The 19,575-nt window shown below is 45.6% G+C and overlaps 1 protein-coding gene across 2 annotated transcripts in view; it reads right to left on the minus strand.

Annotated features, from left to right (window-relative positions):
* Nucleotides 1-19,575, minus strand: part of dnajc1 (DnaJ (Hsp40) homolog, subfamily C, member 1) — a 217,788-nt gene that overhangs the window by 161,068 nt on the left and 37,145 nt on the right. Inside the window, exon 1 of one of the 2 annotated variants that reach the window (XM_068007114.1) lies at nucleotides 14,620-14,663. The exons of the other annotated variant lie outside the window; for it this stretch is intronic. The gene's annotated coding sequence lies outside the window, so the exon portion shown is untranslated. Of the gene's footprint in view, nucleotides 1-14,619; nucleotides 14,664-19,575 lie in introns of those variants that run through there. 2 annotated transcript variants of the gene reach the window in all.

Raw genomic sequence — 19,575 nt, forward strand, 5'->3', positions numbered from 1 at the left:
AGTGATAACCTGCCAAATGCATCAAACACGAACGTGATATTCAAACACTTTTCATGACATCACACTGAATTAGGAAGCAAGAAACAAAAATAGAAAATGCTGGAAATTCAGCATCTGAAATATAGACAGGTTTACATTTATCAGATAAAGACATCCACCGAAACACTAACCTATCCTTCCCTTTAAATGCCAACTAGTTGGCTGTTTATTTCCAGCAGATTTTGTTTCCGTTTAAATTTTCTTTCCTCTCCCCTGCTGGCATCGTCTCCTACATAGGATATGATTCCACAGGCATTGGGCACCCTGCAACAACAACTTGCCCAAGTATTCCTTAACCACGTATAAGCCACAATAGTGACCATGAAGCTATTTTACCATCGGGAGCATCACACTGGACGTCAATGCTGTTATCGCCCAATGTTCTACACAAGTGCCCTTCCAGCAGGGGATTTTGACAGTGATCAACAACTGAATTCTAATCCAATTTCCCCCCCCATCCTCCACAATCCAGGGGCACTGAGACCAATTGCACTCCTACTGTTAGCTCAGCAGAGATCAGTTAACGCATCACAGATCAGAAATCAAACTTGGGACTGTCTTGTCGATACAGCTTAGCGACTCATTGGATAAACTCACTTGAAAAGCCATTTTAAACTTTTTCTATTTTTGCTTCAGATATCCAGCCTTCCTGTGTCTTTCTTTTACTTCCTAGATAAGCATATTATTAAAATGTGGATACAACACACTTAAAATATTATACATATATTATGTAAAGTAGTAAACCAATGCCATAACAAACAGAACTCAATCACAGCACACCAGTACCACTCAGTGTACTTTATTTCCTACAGACCTGTGGTCAGAGATATGTATCCTCTGTCGTTATTCATAGAAACAGGAGGCGGCCCTTCGGTCCCTTGGGCTCGTTCCGCCATGACTGATCTGTGACCTATCTCCATATACTCGCCTTAGCCAAAGGTATTAAGGAATATGGGGCTAACAAAATTTTAAATCTGAGATTGTTAGATTTAACGACGGCATCAACTGCCGTTTGCAGAAGAGAGTTCCAAACTTCTACCACCCTTTGCGTGTAGAAGTGTTTCCTAACTTCACTCCTGAAAGTCCTGGCTCTAATTTTTAGGCTAAGTCCCCTCGTCCTAGTATCCCCAACCAGCGGAAATAGTTTCTCTATCTACCCCATCAGGTCCCCTTGATATCTTGAAAATTTGATCAAATCACCCTTTACTCTTATAAATTCCAGGGAATACAACTCTGGTTCGTGTAATCTTGCCTCGTAATTTATCCCTGGGAGTTCAGTAAATTCTAGTAAACCTGCGCTGCACTCCCTCCAAGGCCAATATATCCTTCCTAAGGTGCGGTGCCCAGAAGTGAACAATTGGAAACAATTTTACAACACCAAGTTATAGTCCAACGATTTTATTTGAAATTTACAAGCTTTCGGAGGCTTCCTCCTTCCTCAGGTAAATGTCAGGAACTCCTCGAAGCCTACGCATTTATAGATCACAGAAAAATACATGGTGATTACAGACAGTTTTTGCAACTGCCCGTTGCCAAGGCAATCACCGTGTTCAGACAGAGAGGTGTTACCTACAGAACCTCCGAATATACATTCAACAAAAAAAAACAAACAGGAAAACAAAGGCAGAAACATCCGGAAGGCGGAGAAAGCCAGCAAATGACCCGTAACATTAAAAACAGATAGCTTTTGTTCGCTGGTGGGCTTACATGTAGCGTGACATGAACCCAAGATCCCCGTTAAGGCTGTCCTCATGGGTGCGGAACTTGGCTATCAATTTCTGCTCGACGATTTTGCGTTGTCGTGTCTCGAAGGCCGCCTTGGAGTACGCTTACCCGAAGGTCGGTGGCTGAATGTCCCTGACTGCTGAAGTGTTCCCCGACTGGGAGGGAACCCTCCTGTCTGGCGATTGTCGCGCGGTGTCCGTTCATCCGTTGTCGCAGTGTCTGCATGGTCTCGCCAATGTACCATGCTCTGGGGCATCCTTTCCTGCAACGTATGAGGTAGACAACGTTGGCCGAGTCACAGGAGTATGAACCATGCACCTGGTGGGTGGTGTCCTCTCGTGTGATGGTGGTATCTGTGTCGATGATCTGGCATGTCTTGCAGAGGTTACCGTGGCAGGGTTGTGTGGTGTCGTGGACGCTGTTCTCCTGAAAGCTGGGTAATTTGCTGCGAACGATAGTCTGTTTGAGGTTGGGTGGCTGTTTAAAGGCGAGTAGTGGAGGTGTGGGGATGGCCATAGCGAGGTGTTCGTCGTCATTGATGACACGTTGAAGGCTGCGGAGAACATGGCGTAGTTTCTCCGCTCCGGGGAAGTACTGGATGACGAAGGGTACTCTGTTGGTTGCGTCCCGTGTTAGTCTTCTGAGGAGGTCTATGCGATTCTTCGCTGTGGCCTGTCGGAACTGTCGATCGATGAGTCGAGCGTCATATCCCGTTCTTACGAGGGCGTCTTTCAGCGTCTGTAGGTGTCCATCGCGTTCCTCCTCGTCTGAGCAGACCCTGTGTATTCGCAGGGCCTGTCCATAGGGGATGGCCTCTTTGACGTGGTTAGGGTGGAAGCTGGAAAAGTGGAGCATCGTGAGGTTGTCCGTGGGCTTGCGGTAGAGTGAGGTGCTGAGGTGCCCGTCTTTGATGGAGATTCGTGTGTCCAAGAAAGAAACTGATTCTGAGGAGTAGTCCATGGTGAGCTTGATGATGGGATGGAACTTGTTGATGTTATCGTGTAGTCTCTTTAGTGATTCTTCGCCGTGGGTCCATAGAAAGAAAATGTCGTCGATGTATCTGGTGTATAGCGTTGGTTGGAGGTCCTGTGCAGTGAAGAAGTCCTGCTCGAACTTATGCATGAAAATGTTGGCGTATTGGGGTGCAAATCTGGTCCCCATGGCTGTTCCGTGTGTTTGGGTAAAGAACTGGTTATCGAAGGTGAAGACATTGTGATCCAGGATAAAGCGGATGAGTTGTAGGATGGCGTCTGGAGATTGGCTGTTGTTGGTGTTGAGTATTGATGCTGTCGCAGCGATGCCGTCATCGTGGGGGATACTGGTGTCGAGTGCCGAGACGTCCATCGTGGTGAGAAGTGTTCCTGGTTCAACTGGTCCGTGGGTACTGAGTTTTTGTAGCTTCCACCCTAACCACGTCAAAGAGACCATCCCCTATGGACAGGCCCTGCGAATACACAGGGTCTGCTCAGACGATGAGGAACGCGATGAACACCTACTGACGCTGAAAGACGCCCTAGTATGAACGGGATATGACGCTCGACTCATCGATCGACAGTTCTGACGGGCCACAGTGAAAAATCGCATCGACCTCCTCAGAAGACAAACACGGGACGCAACCAACAGAGTACCCTTCGTCATCCAGTACTTCCCCGGAGCGGAGAAACTACACCATGTTCTCCGCAGCCTTCAACATGTCATCAATGACGACGAACACCTCGCTATGGCCATCCCCACACCTCCACTACTCGCCTTTAAACAGCCACCCAACCTCAAACAGACCATCGTTAGCAGCAAATTACCCAGCTTTCAGGAGAACAGCGTCCACGACACCACACAACCCTGCCACGGTAACCTCTGCAAGACATGCCAGATCATCGACACAGATACCACCATCACACGAGAGGACACCACCCACCAGGTGCATGGTTCATACTCCTGTGACTCAGCCAACGTTGTCTACCTCATACGTTGCAGGAAAGGATGCCCCAGAGCATGGTACATTGGCGAGACCATGCAGACACTGTGACAACGGATGAACGGACACCGCGCGACAATTGCCAGACAGGAGGGTTCCCTCCCAGTCGGGGAACACTTCAGCAGTCAGGGACATTCAGCCACCGACCTTCGGGTAAGCCTACTCCAAGGCGGCCTTCGAGACACACGACAACGCAAAATCGTCGAGCAGAAATTGATAGCCAAGTTCCGCACCCATGAGGACGGCCTCAACCGGGATCTTGGGTTCATGTCACGCTACACGTAAGCTCACCAGCGAACAAACGTTATCTGTTTTTAATATTACGGGTCATTTGCTGGCTCTCTCTGCCTTCCGGATGTTTCTGCCTCTCTTTTTTTTCCTGTTTGTTTGGTTTTTTTTGTTGAATGTATATTCGGGGGTTCTGTCGGTAACACCTCTCTGTCTGAACACGGTGATTGCCTTGGCAACGGGCAGTTGCAAAAACTGTCTGTAATCACCATGTATTGTTCTGTGATTTATAAACGCATAGGCTTCGAGGAGTTCCTGACATTTACCTGAGGAAGGAGGAAGCCTCCGAAAGCTTGTAAATTTCAAATAAAATCATTGGACTATAACTTGGTGTTGCAAAATTGTTTACAATTGTCAACCCCAGTCCATCACCGACATCTCCACATCAGAAGTGAACAGGTATTGTCTAACCAGGGCTTTGCCTAGCTGTAGCATAACTTCTATCCCCTTATATTCTAGTCCTCTAGATATAAAGGCCAGCATTCCATTAACTTTTTTGATTCTTTTCTGTACCTGTCCATGATATTTTAATGATCTATGCACATGGGTCCCGAAGTCTCTTTGGACCTCCACTGTTTCGAGCTTTTCACCATTTGGAAAAGTACTTTGATCTATCCTTTTTAGGTCCAAAGTGGATGACCTCACACTTGCCTACATTGAAATCCATTTGCCTCAGTTTTGCCCCTTCACTTAATCCATTATCTCTCTGTAATTTTATGCTTCCTTCTACTGTCATTGATAGATTTACTACTTGGATTCAAGAACTGCATTCCACAGGTAATGAATAATTACATATGAATAGTAAATGTGGCCAAAGCAGAATGAGAACTGAAGTACAAGTAGAGCTCTTATCAGCAAGATTTACAGCCAATTAGTTTCACTATAGTCCTTAATTACAGATTTTACTTTCGTACTATGTATGGTCATAAAAATTAAGATCTTGAAAACCATTTTCTGTATTGAAAAATACAACAAAGAATGCAGCTGTTCAAGAAAAAAGCCCACCACCGTCTCAAAGCAACTAGGGGTGGGCAATAAATGCCAGCCTTGCCAGTGATGCCTACATCCCGAAAATTATTTCTTTTTAAAAAGCCCTCGCCTGTATTCCTTAGATTCGACACATAAAATGTATTAAACAATCACAACACAGAAAGTGGTGAAAAAATAGCTAATAGTATGGTTAATGAAAAAACATGCAGATTATGTTCAGATGGTATCACCTATATATAATTGGAAGATATAGGTACACAAAGCTGAGAACCTCTCCACATTAAGTGAATATAGATATTGACTTTGTATGAACTTTGTTAATATCTTTTAAAATGCAAGATATCTTGGGGTCATATGTGAGGTGGATCAAATGTGAGCAACTCATTTGACCCACCTCACTTCTGACCTCCAACATTTTCTCAAGCACAAGATTGTTCCAAGGAGGGCAAGAGAGTTCTCAAGCGGAGAATTGAATGGCCTAGGTAACACATCCTTGTACAGGTAGGTTTGATGAACTGCTTCTAGACGCTGTGATGACCCTGAACTGTTTTCTAGATACCAATAGGACCCAATCCACAATTTAACAAGATCAATTTGAAATGCCTTCTTCAAAGTTTTCTTGGATCCAAACAGAAAATCTCTCAATGGCAGTCAATTCATCAAGCATCTGGATTCAATAGACAAATCAGATTCCTCAAAAAAGTAAAGTTGCAGAGCACAAACAGAACAGGGCCCCACCATCTTTTGGGGCACTCTAAAGGTCAAAAACTGGTTAAGAAAATGGAAAAGTAGACACATACATGACAAGGCATCTGGCTTTTCTGTGAACAGCTTGTAGGGTCTGAATGCTGAGATTGTTTCAGAAAAGGAGCAAGGAGGCAATGAAATAGAGGATTGAATGACATAAGTAATAAAGAGAGATGATTCACAATCTACTATTTTACAACAGTTTAATTATTTTATGTAGGCTTGCAAATTTGATCACCATACTGTCCAAGAAGACATGAAAGGTCATCGACTTGAAACGTTAACTGTTTCTTTCTCCACAGATGCTGCCCGACTTGCTGAGTATTTCCAGCATTTTCTGTTTTTATTTCAGATTTCCAGCATCCGCAATATTTTTACTTTGAAGACACAAGATTAGTTTGGTAGCTGGTATCAAAAGTGTTGGCGAATCACCCCCACCAACAATCAATAAAGCTGGCCCGCTAGTTCCTTCATCCAGATACCGTGAGCGAAGCCGACATTCCCAGTCAGCCGCTCAGACTCCCAAATACAAGATCTAAAGAACAGTGATGCCGAAGTGCAGAACGCTACAATTGCAACAAAAACTTGCATTTGTATTGTGGCTTTAACGTAGGTAAACATCGCAAGGCACTTCAAAGAGGCACAAGGAAAAACAGATGTTGAGCCAAAGAAGGAAAGATCAGGAGGGGTAACCTGGAGCTTGGTCAGAGGGGGGGTTCGCATAACATTACTCACACCAACATGGCAAAACATGAAACCACTAAGGAGACTTCCACCCAGAGATGGAGTAGCCTTCAGCCGCTTAGGCCCCCATGATCTGGAATTCCACCGTTAATGCTGGAGAGGCAGAAGGGTTTAAGACCTTCCTTAAAACCCCCTCTGACCAAGCTAATCTTTCTTTCTTTGGCTCAACGTCCGTTTTTCCTTATGCCTCTGAAATGTCTTGAGATTTTCCTACGTTAAAGGCACTATACAAATGCACCAGTATGTAACCGATGCATTATATTCAAGACAGTTCCTAGGTTGAAACAGTAATGCAGAATCTCTTAACTGTTTGAAATTTGTCTGGAGTCCTTTGGTGAGGTAACTAAACAAGGAGAGGAGTGCTCACTAAAGGTTAAGTGAAAAGGAATTTTCATGAAGTTCTATATCTAATACTAATAGATATGATTAAAATCCAAGGAATTAAATGACAAATTACAGAGCTTATACTGAAAATGAGCTTTGGTATAGAAAATCAGGTGGTCTGTCTGAGAAGTTCTGCAATTTCTATTTTCCCTGTTATTCAAGCAAAAATGTGAAGGATTGACAGCTGCATAAGTGCAAGTTAATACACATCGGAGCAGGAAATAAACATGAACATAAAAGGGATTCTATTTTTTAAACTATTAGCACAGATGGAAAAGTAAAAGAAGTTGAGTGACTTATGTTCAAAGTGACCAAAGAAACAGGAGCAGGCCATACGGCCCCTCGAGCCTGCTGATCTTCTATTCCTTGATTCCCTTAATGTCCAAATATCTGTCGATCTCAGTCTTGAATATACTCAGCTAAGGGAGGAACAATTGAAGCTATTCTGAACTAAGCTAATCAAATATTAGGATACACCAAGGATTAGAACTAAACTCAGAACACTAAATTCTAACCTTGTATAGGTCACTGGTAAGACAATACTTAGATAATTGTCCACAAATCTGGGTGCTCAACTTTCATAGAACCAAAGAAGTTTACAGCACAGGAGGACATTCAACCCATCATGTATGTGCTGGCCCTTTGCTAGAACAATCCCACTACCCCACACTCTTCCCCATTGCCCTGATCTCTATCTGCCTCAGATTTATCCAATTTTTTCTTGAAAGCTGCAATTGTCTCTGCCTCAACCACTCTGTGGAAAAGCAGTTACAAACTTAAATAAACTACTGCGTTAAAAAAAAATCCTGCTAACCTCTCTCCGTGAGGACTTTAAATTGATGACCTCTCATCACCAACTCCCCAAAGAGAGGAAATAGTCTTTCCCAATTCACCTCATCAAAATCCTTCATAATTAAAAAACTTACTAAATCATCTCCTAGATTTCTCTGCTCAAGTGGAATTACATAGAGTAACTTAAGTCTCTCCTCATAACTAGAATCATAGAAAAGTTACAGCACTGAATGGGCCATTCGGCCTGTCTAGTCTGTGCCAGCTCTATGCAAGGGCAATCTAATCCCACACCCCTGCCCTCTCCCCGTAACCCTGCAAATTTTTTCCTTTCAAGTACTTATCCAGTTCCCTTTTGAAAGACATGATTGAATCTGCCTCCACCACACTCCCCTCGGGCAGTGCATTCCAGGTCCTAACCACAAAGCTGCGTAAAAAAGTTTTCCTCATGTCACCTTTGGTTCTTTTGCCAATCACCTTAAATCTCTGTCCTCTGTTTTTTGACCCTTCCGCCAATGGGCACAGTTTCTCTCTATCGACTCTGTCTGGACCCTTCATGATTTTGAATACCTTTATCAAATCTTCTCTCAACCGTCTCTCTGTTCCAAGGAGTGGAGATGCCGGTGATGGACTGGGGTTGACAATTGTAAACAATTTTACAACACCAAGTTATAGTCCAACAATTTTATTTTTAATCCCACAAGCTTTCGGGGGCTTTCCCCTTCCTCAGGCGGTGTGGAAAGGGTTTTTTTTGGGGGTTTGTATATTCGGTGGCCTTTTTAGGTGACACCTTTCTGTCTGCTCACTGTGATTGCCTTGGCAACGGGCAGTAATCACCAGGCATTGTTATGTGATCTTAAAATGCGAAGGATTCGAAAATCTCATTTCCACACCGCCTGAGGAAGGGGAAAGCCCCCGAAAGCTTGTGGGATTAAAAATAAAATTGTTGGACTATAACTTGGTGTTGTAAAATTGTTTACAATTGTCAACCCCAGTCCATCACCGGCATCTCCACATCATGGCTACCATCGACACCACAAACTGCCGACTCACAGTGGAAAGGATATCCAAGAAGATCGCGCATTTAGACACAGACATCAAGTTTTTACAGAGCTGCAAGAAAGCAGACAAGATCCCGAAAGGACGACAGATCACAAACCCACTCAAGTCCACATACAACTCGGATTATGCTGAGAGACTCTGCCGCCGTACCTCTCGCACACTCCGCAACCATCTCATACACCAACTCTACAGCAGACGCCACAACCTCGAAACTAAGATAGAGTCCATACTCTCAACCTGTACTCAGGACACAGCAGACCAGCTACGATATACCGCCAAACAGACGAGGCAACGGAACTACGCTGCCCACATGAAAACCAAGAGCAGGAAGCTTGAGAAACTCGGCATCACCACCAGCATCGACCAAGCTTCCCCTGGTACCACAGTTGCAACCACAGGGAAGTCTATCGTCAATTTGTCCGACCACACCCTTCAACCAGACGAAATCGAAGTTCTCAGCCGAGGGCTCAATTTCTGCCCCACTACCAAAATGGACCCCACTAGTCTCGCGGCAGACACAGAGGAATTCATCAGGAGAATGAGGCTCCGGGAATTCTACCACAAACCACAACATTTCAGCAGCGAACCCAATGAGACAATCAACGATCCGGAACAGCAGACAGAGGGATCCACGGTACAGCAACCGAAGAGGAAAGAGTCTCACTGGACTCCTCCAGAGAGTCGCTGCCCTCAGCTTGACATGTATGCTCAAGCTGTCAGGAAATGCGTCAATGCCAGATTCATCAGCCGCACTCGGAAGACAGTCCAGAATGTCACCCGAGCACAACGCAACGCCATCAAAGCTCTCAAGACCAACCGCAACATAGTCATCAAACCAGCGGACAAAGGAGCAGCCATCGTCATACAGAACAGAACGGACTATTGCAAAGAAGCATACCGACAACTGGACAACCAGGAACACTACAGACGGTTACCCGCAGACCCGACCAAAGAACACACCCATCAGCTCAACAAACTGATCAAGACCTTCGATCCAGACCTTCAAAACATCCTACGCACTCTCATCCCACGTACTCCCCGCGTGGGAGACTTCTACTGCCTCCCAAAGATACACAAAGCCAACACACCCGGACGTCCTATCGTATCAGGCAATGGAACCCTGTGTGAGAACCTCTCTGGATACATCGAGGGCATCCTGAAACCCATCGTGCAGGGAACCCCCAGCTTCTGTCGCGACACTACAGACTTTCTACAAAAACTCAGTACCCACGGACCTGTTGAACCAGGAACACTTCTCACCACGATGGACGTCTCGGCACTCTACACCAGTATCCCCCACGATGACGGCATGGCTGCGACAGCATCAATACTCAACACCAACAGCCAATCTCCAGATGCCATCCTACAACTCATCCGCTTCATCCTGGATCACAATGTCTTCACCTTCAATAACCAGTTCTTTACCCAAACACACGGAACAGCCATGGGGACCAAATTCGCACCCCAATACGCCAACATTTTCATGCACAAATTCGAGCAGGACTTCTTCACTGCACAGGACCTCCAACCAACACTATACACCAGATACATCGACGACATTTTCTTTCTATGGACCCATGGTGAGGAATCACTAAAGAGACTACACGATAACATAAGAACATAAGAACATAAGAACATAAGAAATTGGAGCAGGAGTAGGCCAATCGGCCCCTCGAGCCTGCTCCGCCATTCAATAAGATCATGGCTGATCTGATCCCAACCACAAATCTAAAGAACACAAGAAGTCGGAGCAGGACCCGGCCACATAGCCCCTGGGCCCTCTCCGCCACCCACAGGGCATTGACCGATCCGAACTCAGCTTCATGTCCAATTTCCTGCCCGCTCCCCATAACCCCTAATTCCCTTTACTTCTAGGAAACTGTCTATTTCTGTTTTAAATTTATCTAATGATGTAGCTTCCACAGCTTCCTGGGGCAGCAAATTCCACAGACCTACCACCCTCTGAGTGAAGAAGTTTCTCCTCATCTCAGTTTTGAAAGAGCAGCCCCTTATTCTAAGATTATGCCCCCTAGTTCTAGTTTCACCCATCTTTGGGAACATCCTTACTGCATCCACCCGATCAAGACCCTTCACAATCTTATATGTTTCAATAAGATCGCCTCTCATTCTTCTGAACTCCAATGAGTAGAGTCCCAATCTACTCAACCTCTCCTCATATGTCCGCCCCCTCATCCCCGGGATTAACCGAGTGAACCTTCTTTGTACTGCCTCGAGAGCAAGTATGTCTTTTCTTAAGTATGGAGACCAAAACTGTATGCAGTATTCCAGGTGCGGTCTCACCAATACCTTATATAACTGCAGCAATACCTCCTTGTTTTTATATTCTATCCCCCTAGCAATAAAAGCCAACATTCCGTTGGCTTTCTTGATCACCTGCTGCACCTGCATACCAACTTTTTGATTTTCTTGCACTAGGACCCCCAGATCCCTTTGTACTGCAGTACTTTCCAGTCTCTCGCCATTAAGAAAATAACTTGCTCTCTGATTTTTCCTGCCAAAGTGCATAACCTCACATTTTCCAATATTATATTGCATCTGCCAAATCTCCGCCCACTCACCCAGCCTGTCTATATCCCCTTGCAGGTTTTTTATGTCCTCCTCACTCTCTACTTTCCCTCCCATCTTTGTATCATCTGCAAATTTTGATATGTTGCACTCGGTCCCCTCCTCCAAATCGTTAATATAGATTGTAAAGAGTTGGGGACCCAGCACCGACCCCTGTGGAACACCACTGGTTACTGGTTGCCAGTCCGAAAATGAACCATTTATCCCAACTCTCTGCTTCCTGTTCGATAACCAATCCTCCACCCATGCCAGAATATTACCCCCAATCCCGTGATTTTTTATCTTAAGTAATAATCTTTTATGTGGCACCTTGTCGAATGCCTTCTGGAAGTCTAAATACACTACGTCCACTGGTTCCCCTTTATCCACCCTATACGTTATATCCTCGAAGAACTCAAGCAAATTTGTCAGACATGACTTCCCCTTCATAAAGCCATGCTGACTTTGTCCTATTAAATTATGCTTATCTAAATGTTCCGTTACTGTCTCCTTAATAATAGACTCCAAAATTTTACCCACCACAGATGTTAAGCTAACTGGCCTATAATTTCCAGCCTTCTGCCTACTACCCTTTTTAAATAACGGTGTTACATTAGCAGTTTTCCAATCTGCCGGGACCTCTCCTGAGTCCAGGGAATTTTGGAAAACTATCACCAAAGCATCCACAATCCCTACTGCCACTTCCCTCAAGACCCTAGGATGGAAGCCATCAGGTCCAGGGGATTTATCCGCCTTGAGTCCCATTATTTTACTGAGTACCATCTCTTGAGTGATTTTAATCGTATTTAGCTCCTCCCCCCCGAGAGTCCCCTGTTTGTCCAGTGTTGGGATATTCTTAGTGTCCTCTACTGTAAAGACTGAAACAAAATATTTGTTCAGCATTTTTGCCATCTCCATGTTTCCCACCATTAATTTCCCGGTCTCATCCTCTAAGGGACCTATGTTTGCCTTAGCCACCCTTTTTCTTTTTATATAACTATAGAAACTCTTGCTATCTGTTTTTATATTTTTTGCTCATTTCTTTTCATAATCTAACTTCCCTTTCTTAATCAATCCTTTAGTTACTTTTTGCTGTCTTTTGAAGAATTCCCAATCTTCTATCCTCCCACTAAGTTTGGCTACCTTATATGTCCTTGTTTTTAGTCAGATACTATCCTTGATTTCTTTACTTAGCCACGGGTGGCTGTCATTTCTTTTACACCCTTTTTTCCTCAGTGGAATATATTTATTTTGAAAGTTGTAAAATAACTCCCTAAATGAACACCACTGCTCATGTACCGTCTTACCCTTTAATCTATTTTCCCAGTCCACTTTAATCAATTCCGCTCTCATACCATCATAGTCTCCTTTATTCAAGCTCAGTACGCTTGTTTGAGAATCAACCTTCTCACCCTCTAATTGGATATGGAATTCAACCATGTTGTGGTCGCTCGTTCCAAGGGGATCCTTAACTAGGACATTATTAATTAATCCTGACTCATTACACAGGACCAGGTCCAAGGTTGCCTGCCCCCTTGTAGGATCAGTTACATACTGCTCAAGAAATCCATCCCTGATGCACTCAATGAACTCGTCCTCAAGGCTGCTCTGCCCAATTTGATTTGTCCAGTTAATATGATAATTAAAATCCCCCATAATTATGGCTGTTCCCTTATTACATGCCCCGACTATCTCCTGATTAATACTTCTTCCAGCAGAGTTGCAACTATTAGGAGGCCTATATACTACGCCCACTAATGTTTTTTTTCCCTTATTATTCCTTATCTCCACCCAAACTGTTTCATTATCTTGATGCTTTGTCCCAATATCATTTCTCTGTATTACAGTGATTCCTTCCTTTATTAACATAGCCACCCCACCTCCCCTTCCTTCCTGCCTGTCCTTCCTGATTGTTAAATACCCTGGCATATTTAATTCCCAGTCGTTGTCACCCTGCAGCCATGTTTCTGTAATGGCCACAAGATCATACCCATACGTAGTTATTTGTGCCGTTAACTCGTCCATTTTATTACGAATGCTACGTGCATTCAGATAAAGAACTTTCAAATCTGCTTTGTGACGCTTAGTTCCTGCTTTTTCCTTTTTTAACACTTTACCTATTACTCCATACCTTCTGTCCCTTCCTGTTACGCTTTCCTCTCTCTCCCTGCTCAGGTTCCCAACCCCCTGCCACTTTAGTTTAAACCCTCCCCAACAGCACTAGCAAACACTCCTCCTAGGACAGCGGTCCCGGCCCTGCCCAGGTGCAGACCATCCGGTTTGTACTGGTCCCACCTCCCCCAGAACCGTTTCCAGTGTCCCAGGAATTTGAATCCCTCCCCCTTGCACCATTCCTCTAGCCACGTATTCATTTGAAATATCCTCCTATTTCTACTCTGACTAGCACGTGGCACTGGCAGCAATCCTGAGATTACTACCTTTGAGGTCCTATTTTTTAATTTACCTCCTAACTCCCTATATTCTGCTTTTAGGACCTCATCCCCTTTTTTACCTATATCGTTGGTGCCTATGTGCACCACGACAGCTGGCTGTTCGCCCTCCCTCTCCAAAATGTTCTGTAGCCGCTCCGAGACATCCTTGATCCTTGCACCAGGGAGGCAACACACCATCCTGGAGTCTCGGTTGCGGCCGCAGAAACGCCTGTCTATTCCCCTTACAATTGAGTCCCCTATCACTATAGCTCTGCCACTCTTTTTCCTCCCAGCCTGTGCAGCAGAGCTACCCGTGGTGCCAGGAAGTTGGCTGCTGCTGCCTTCCCCTGATAAGTCATCCCCCCCAACAGCATCCAAAGTGGCATATCTGTTTGAGAGGGGGATGGACACAGGGGACCCCTGCACTACCTGCCTGCATCTCTTACTCTTCCTGGTGGTCACCCATTCACTTCCTGCCTGTATACCCTTTACCTGCGGTGTGACCAACTCGCTAAACGTGCTATCCACAAGTTTCTCTGCATCGCGGATGCTCCACAGTGAGTCCACCCGCAGCTCCAGCTCCGAGATACGATCGGTCAGTAGCCGCAGGTGGACACACTTCCCGCACACATGGTCGGCAGGGACACTGGTAGTGTCCATGACTTCCCACATCTTGCAGGAGGAGCATATCACGGGTGCGAGGTCTGCTGCCATGACTTGCCTTAGCTGAGTTACCCCTTTTAAATTACGTTGAAATTAGAAAATGTTAACTATACTAGGGACCTAGGTTCACTTAAAAAAAAACACTATCTGCTATAAAACCTGCAGATCTTCCCTTTCTTATTACTTTACTTACAGTAAAATGGTAGAAATACTCACCTGAACCTACTCACCAATCAGCTGCCTCCCCTGTGCCGCGTCACTTTCTGACTGGTGACGTCACCCCGAACTGCCGCTGGTCTCAGAGTCTCGCTCTCAGAGTAAGCTCTGGTCTCGCTCTCTCCGCGCTGTTTATATCTCCGCTCTGGTCTCGCTCTCTCCCGCCGCTCACCGCTCTCAGGTCCACTACCGCTCTGCAGGGAAAGCAAGGCAAAGCAGCACCTCCTTCCCCCACTTCACCTAACTCCCACACGTACCGAACTCTCAGCACACTGTGTAATATCCGCACACCGTCAACATCAACAAGTTCTATCCCACCATCAAGCTCACCATGGACTACTCCTCAGAATCAATTTCTTTCTTGGACACACGAATCTCCATCAAAGACGGGCACCTCAGCACCTCACTCTACCGCAAGCCCACGGACAATCTCACAATGCTCCACTTTTCCAGCTTCCACCCTAACCACGTCAAAGAGGCCATCCCCTATGGACAGGCCCTGCGAATACACAGGGTCTGCTCAGACGCTGAAAGACGCCCTAGTAAGAACGGGATATGATGCTCGACTCATCGATCGACAGTTCCGACGGGCCACAGCGAAAAATCACGTAGACCTCCTCAGAAGACTAACACGGGACGCAACCAACAGAGTACCCTTCGTCATCCAGTACTTCCCCGGAGCGGAGAAACTACACCATGTTCTCCGCAGCCTTCAACATGTCATCAATGACGACGAACACCTCGCTATGGCCATCCCCACACCTCCACTACTCGCCTTTAAACAGCCACCCAACCTCAAACAAGCCATCGTTCGCAGCAAATTACCCAGCCTTCAGGAGAACAGCGTCCACGACACCACACAACCCTGCCACGGTAACCTCTGCAAGACATGCCAGATCATCGACACAGATACCACCATCACACGAGAGGACACCACCCACCAGGTGCACGGTTCATACTCCTGTGACTCGGCCAACGTTGTCTACCTCATACGTTGCAGGAAAGGATGCCCCAGAGCATGGTACATTGGCGAGACCATGCAGACGCTGCGACAACGGATGAACGGACACCGCGCAACAATCGCCAAACAGGAGGGTTCTCTCCCTGTCGGGGAACACTTCAGCAGTCATGGACATTCAGCCACCGACCTTCGGGTAAGCATACTCCAAGGCGGCCTTCGAGACACACGACAACGCAAAATCATCGAGCAGAAATTGATAGCCAAGTTCCGCACCCATGAGGACGGCCTCAACCGGGATCTTGGGTTCATGTCACACTACACGTCACCCCATCAGCGAACAAACGTTATCTGTTTTTAATATAACGGGTCATTGACTGTCTTCCTTATCTCTCTCTCTCTCTCTCTCTCTTTCTTTCTTTTTTTGGGGGGGTTTGTATATTCGGTGGCCTTTTTAGGTGACACCTTTCTGTCTGCTCACTGTGATTGCCTTGGCAACGGGCAGTAATCACCAGGCATTGTTATGTGATCTTAAAATGCGAAGGATTCGAAAATCTCATTTCCACACCGCCTGAGGAAGGGGAAAGCCCCCGAAAGCTTGTGGGATTAAAAATAAAATTGTTGGACTATAACTTGGTGTTGTAAAATTGTTCCAAGGAGAACAACCCCAGCTTCTCCAGTCTATCCACGTAACTGAAGTCCCTCATTCCTGGAAACATTCTAGTAAATCTTTTCTGCACCCTCTCTAAGGCCTTCACATCTTTCCTAAATTGCAGTGCCCAGAACTGGATGCAATACTCCAGTTGAGTGGGCAAGAACATGGCAGATGCAGTATAACGTGGATAAATGTCGACTTGGAAATATATTGCCGTTCCTTCATCGTCGCTGGGTCAAAGTCCTGGAACTCCCTTCCTAACAGCACTGTGGGAGAACCTTCACCACACGGACTGCAGCGGTTCAAGAAGGCAGCTCACCACCACCTTCTCAAGGGCAATTAGGGATGGGCAATAAATGCTGGCCTCGCCAGCGTCGCCCAGATCCCATGAGCAAATAATAAAAAAAGTGAGGTTATCCACTTTGGTTGTAAAAACAGAAAGACAGATTATCAGAATGGTGATAGACTGGGAAAAGGGGAGGTACAACGAGACCTGGGTGTCCTTATACACCAGTCGCTGAAAGCGAGCATTCAGGTGCAGCAAGCAGTTAGGAAGGCAAATGGTATGTTGGCCTTCATTGCAAGAGGATTTGAGTACAGGAGCAGGGATATCTTATTGCAGTTTATACAAGGCCTTGGTGAGACCACATCTGGAGTACTGCGTGCAGTTTTGGCCTCCTTATCTGAGGAGGGATGGCCTTGCCATGGGGGGAGTGCAACAAAGGTTTACCAGACCGATTCCTGGGATGGCAGGAGTGACGTATGAGGAGAGATTATATTCACTAGAGTTTAGAAGAATGAGAGGTGATCTCATCGAAACATATAAAATTCTAACAGGACTAGACAGACTAGATGCAGGGAGGATGTTCCCGATGGCTGGGGAGTCCAGAACAAGAGGTCACAGTCTCAGATACGGGGTATGCCATTTAGAACAGAGATGAGGAGAAATTTCTTCACTCAGAGGGTGGTGAACCTGTGGAATTCTCTACCACAGAAGGCAGTGGAGGCCAAGTCATTAGATGTATTCAAGGAGATAGATATATTTCTTAATGCTAAAGGGATCAAGGGATATGGGGAAAAAACGGGAACAGGGTACTGAGTTAGACGATCAGCCATGATCATTTTGAATGGCGGAGAAGGCCCGAAGGGCCAAATGGCCTACTCTTGCTCCTATTTTCTATGTTTGTGGTCGAACCAGTGTTTTATAAAAGGTTCATCATAACCTCCTTGCTTTTGTACTATATGCCTCTATTTATAAAGTCCAGGATCCCGTATACTTTTTTAACCGCTTTCTCAACCTGCCCTGCCACCTTCAACGATTTGTGCACATATACCCCCAGATCTCTGTTCCTGTACCCCTTTTAGAATTGTGCCCTTTCGTTTATATTGCTTCTCTTCATTCTTCCTACCGAAATGTATCACATTGCATTTTTATGCATTAAATTTCATCTGTCACGTTTCTGCCCATTCCACCAGCCTGTCTATATCCTCTTGAAGTCTATCACTATCCCCCTCACTGTTCACTACACTTCCAAGTTTTGTGTCATCTACAAATTTTGAAATTGTGCCCTGTACACCCAAGTCCAAGTCATTAATATATATCAAGAAAAGCAGTGATCCTAGTACTGACCCCCGGGGAATACCTCCCTCCAATCCGAAAAACAACTGTTCACTACTCTCTGCTTCCTGTTACTTGAACATTTGCCTGAGGAAGGAGGAAATCTCCGAAAGCTTGTGAATTTAAAATAAAATTGCTGGACTATAACTTGGTGTTGTAAAATTGTTTACAATTGTCAACCCCAGTCCATCACCGGCATCTCCACATCCTGTTACTTAGCCAATTTTGTATCCATGCTGCTACTGCCCCCTTTATTCCATGGGCTTCAATCTTGATGACAAGCCTATTATGCCGCACTTTATCAAACGCCTTTTTCATATACACCACATCAACCCTCTCTGTTACCTCATCAAAAAACTCAATCAAGTTAGTTAAACACGATTTGCCTTTAACAAATCCGTGCTGGCTTTCCCTAATCAATCCACATGCGTCTAAGTGACTGTTAATGCTATCCCGGATTATCGTTTCAAAAAGTTTCCCCACCACCGAGGTTAAACTGATTGGCCTATAGTTGCTGGGTTTATCCTTACACCCTTTCGTGACCAAGGGTGCAACATTTGCAATTCTCCAGTCCTCTGGCACCACTCCCGCCCCCCCCCCCCCCCGTCTAAGGATGTTTGGAAGATTATGGCCAGTAGCGCCGCAATTTACACCCTTACTTCCCTCAGCAATCTAGGATGCATCCCATCCAGACTGGGTGACTTATCGATTTTTAAGTACAGCCAGCTAACTATAGCAACTTGCATTTATATAGTGCCTTCAACGTAATAAACGTCCCAAGGCGCTTCACAGGAGCGTATCAAACAAAATTCAAGGACAGTTACAAAAAGCTTGGTCAAAGAGGTAGGTTTTAAGGAGCGTCTTGAGAGAGAGAGAGAGAGAGAGAGAGAGAGAGAGAGAGAGAGAGAGAGAGAGAGAGAGAGAGAGAGATTTAGAGAGGATATTCCAGAGCTTAGGGTCTAGGCAGCTGAAGTTGGGGATACACAAGAGACCACAATTGGAGGAGCGTAGAGATCTCGGCGGGTTGTAGGGCTGGAGGAGGTCAGAGATAGGGAGGGGCGAGGCCATGGAAGGATTTGAAAACAAGAATGAGAATTTTACAACTGAGGCAGTGTCAGACGTAGGTCAGCAAGCACAGGGGTGATGGGTGAACGGGACTTGGTGCGAGTTAGGATACAGACAGAAGAGTTTTGGATGAGCTCAAGTTTAAGGAGGCCGACCAGAAGAGCATTGGAATAGTGCAGTCTAGAGGTAACAATGGCATGGATGAGGGTTTCAGCAGCAGATGAGCTGAGGCAGGCGATGTTACGGAGGTGGAAGTAGGCGGTCTTGGTGATACGTAGAAACATAGAAAATAGGAGCAGGAGTAGGCCATTCGGCCCTTTGAGCCTGCTCCGCCATTCAACATGATCATGGCTGATCCTCCATCTCAATACCATGTTCCCGCTCTCTCCCCATACCCCTCGATACCTTTTGTGTCTAGATGAAGCAGATGTGTGGTCAGAAGCTCATCTCAGGGTCAAACAGGACGCCACCGTTGTAAACGGTCTGGTTCAGCCTCAGACGGTGGCCAGGGAGAGGGATGGAGTCGGTGGCAGGCACCATCTTGGTAAATCTACACTTTAGACTCTTTATGGCTAAATTGAACTTTCTATAAATGAAGCACCCAAACTACAGAGTACTGTTAACTGTGGCCTAACCAATGTTTTAAAAAGCATTACTTCT

Source organism: Heptranchias perlo, chromosome 2 (assembly GCF_035084215.1).
Source record: "Heptranchias perlo isolate sHepPer1 chromosome 2, sHepPer1.hap1, whole genome shotgun sequence".
NCBI classification, from domain to species: Eukaryota; Metazoa; Chordata; class Chondrichthyes; order Hexanchiformes; family Hexanchidae; genus Heptranchias; species Heptranchias perlo.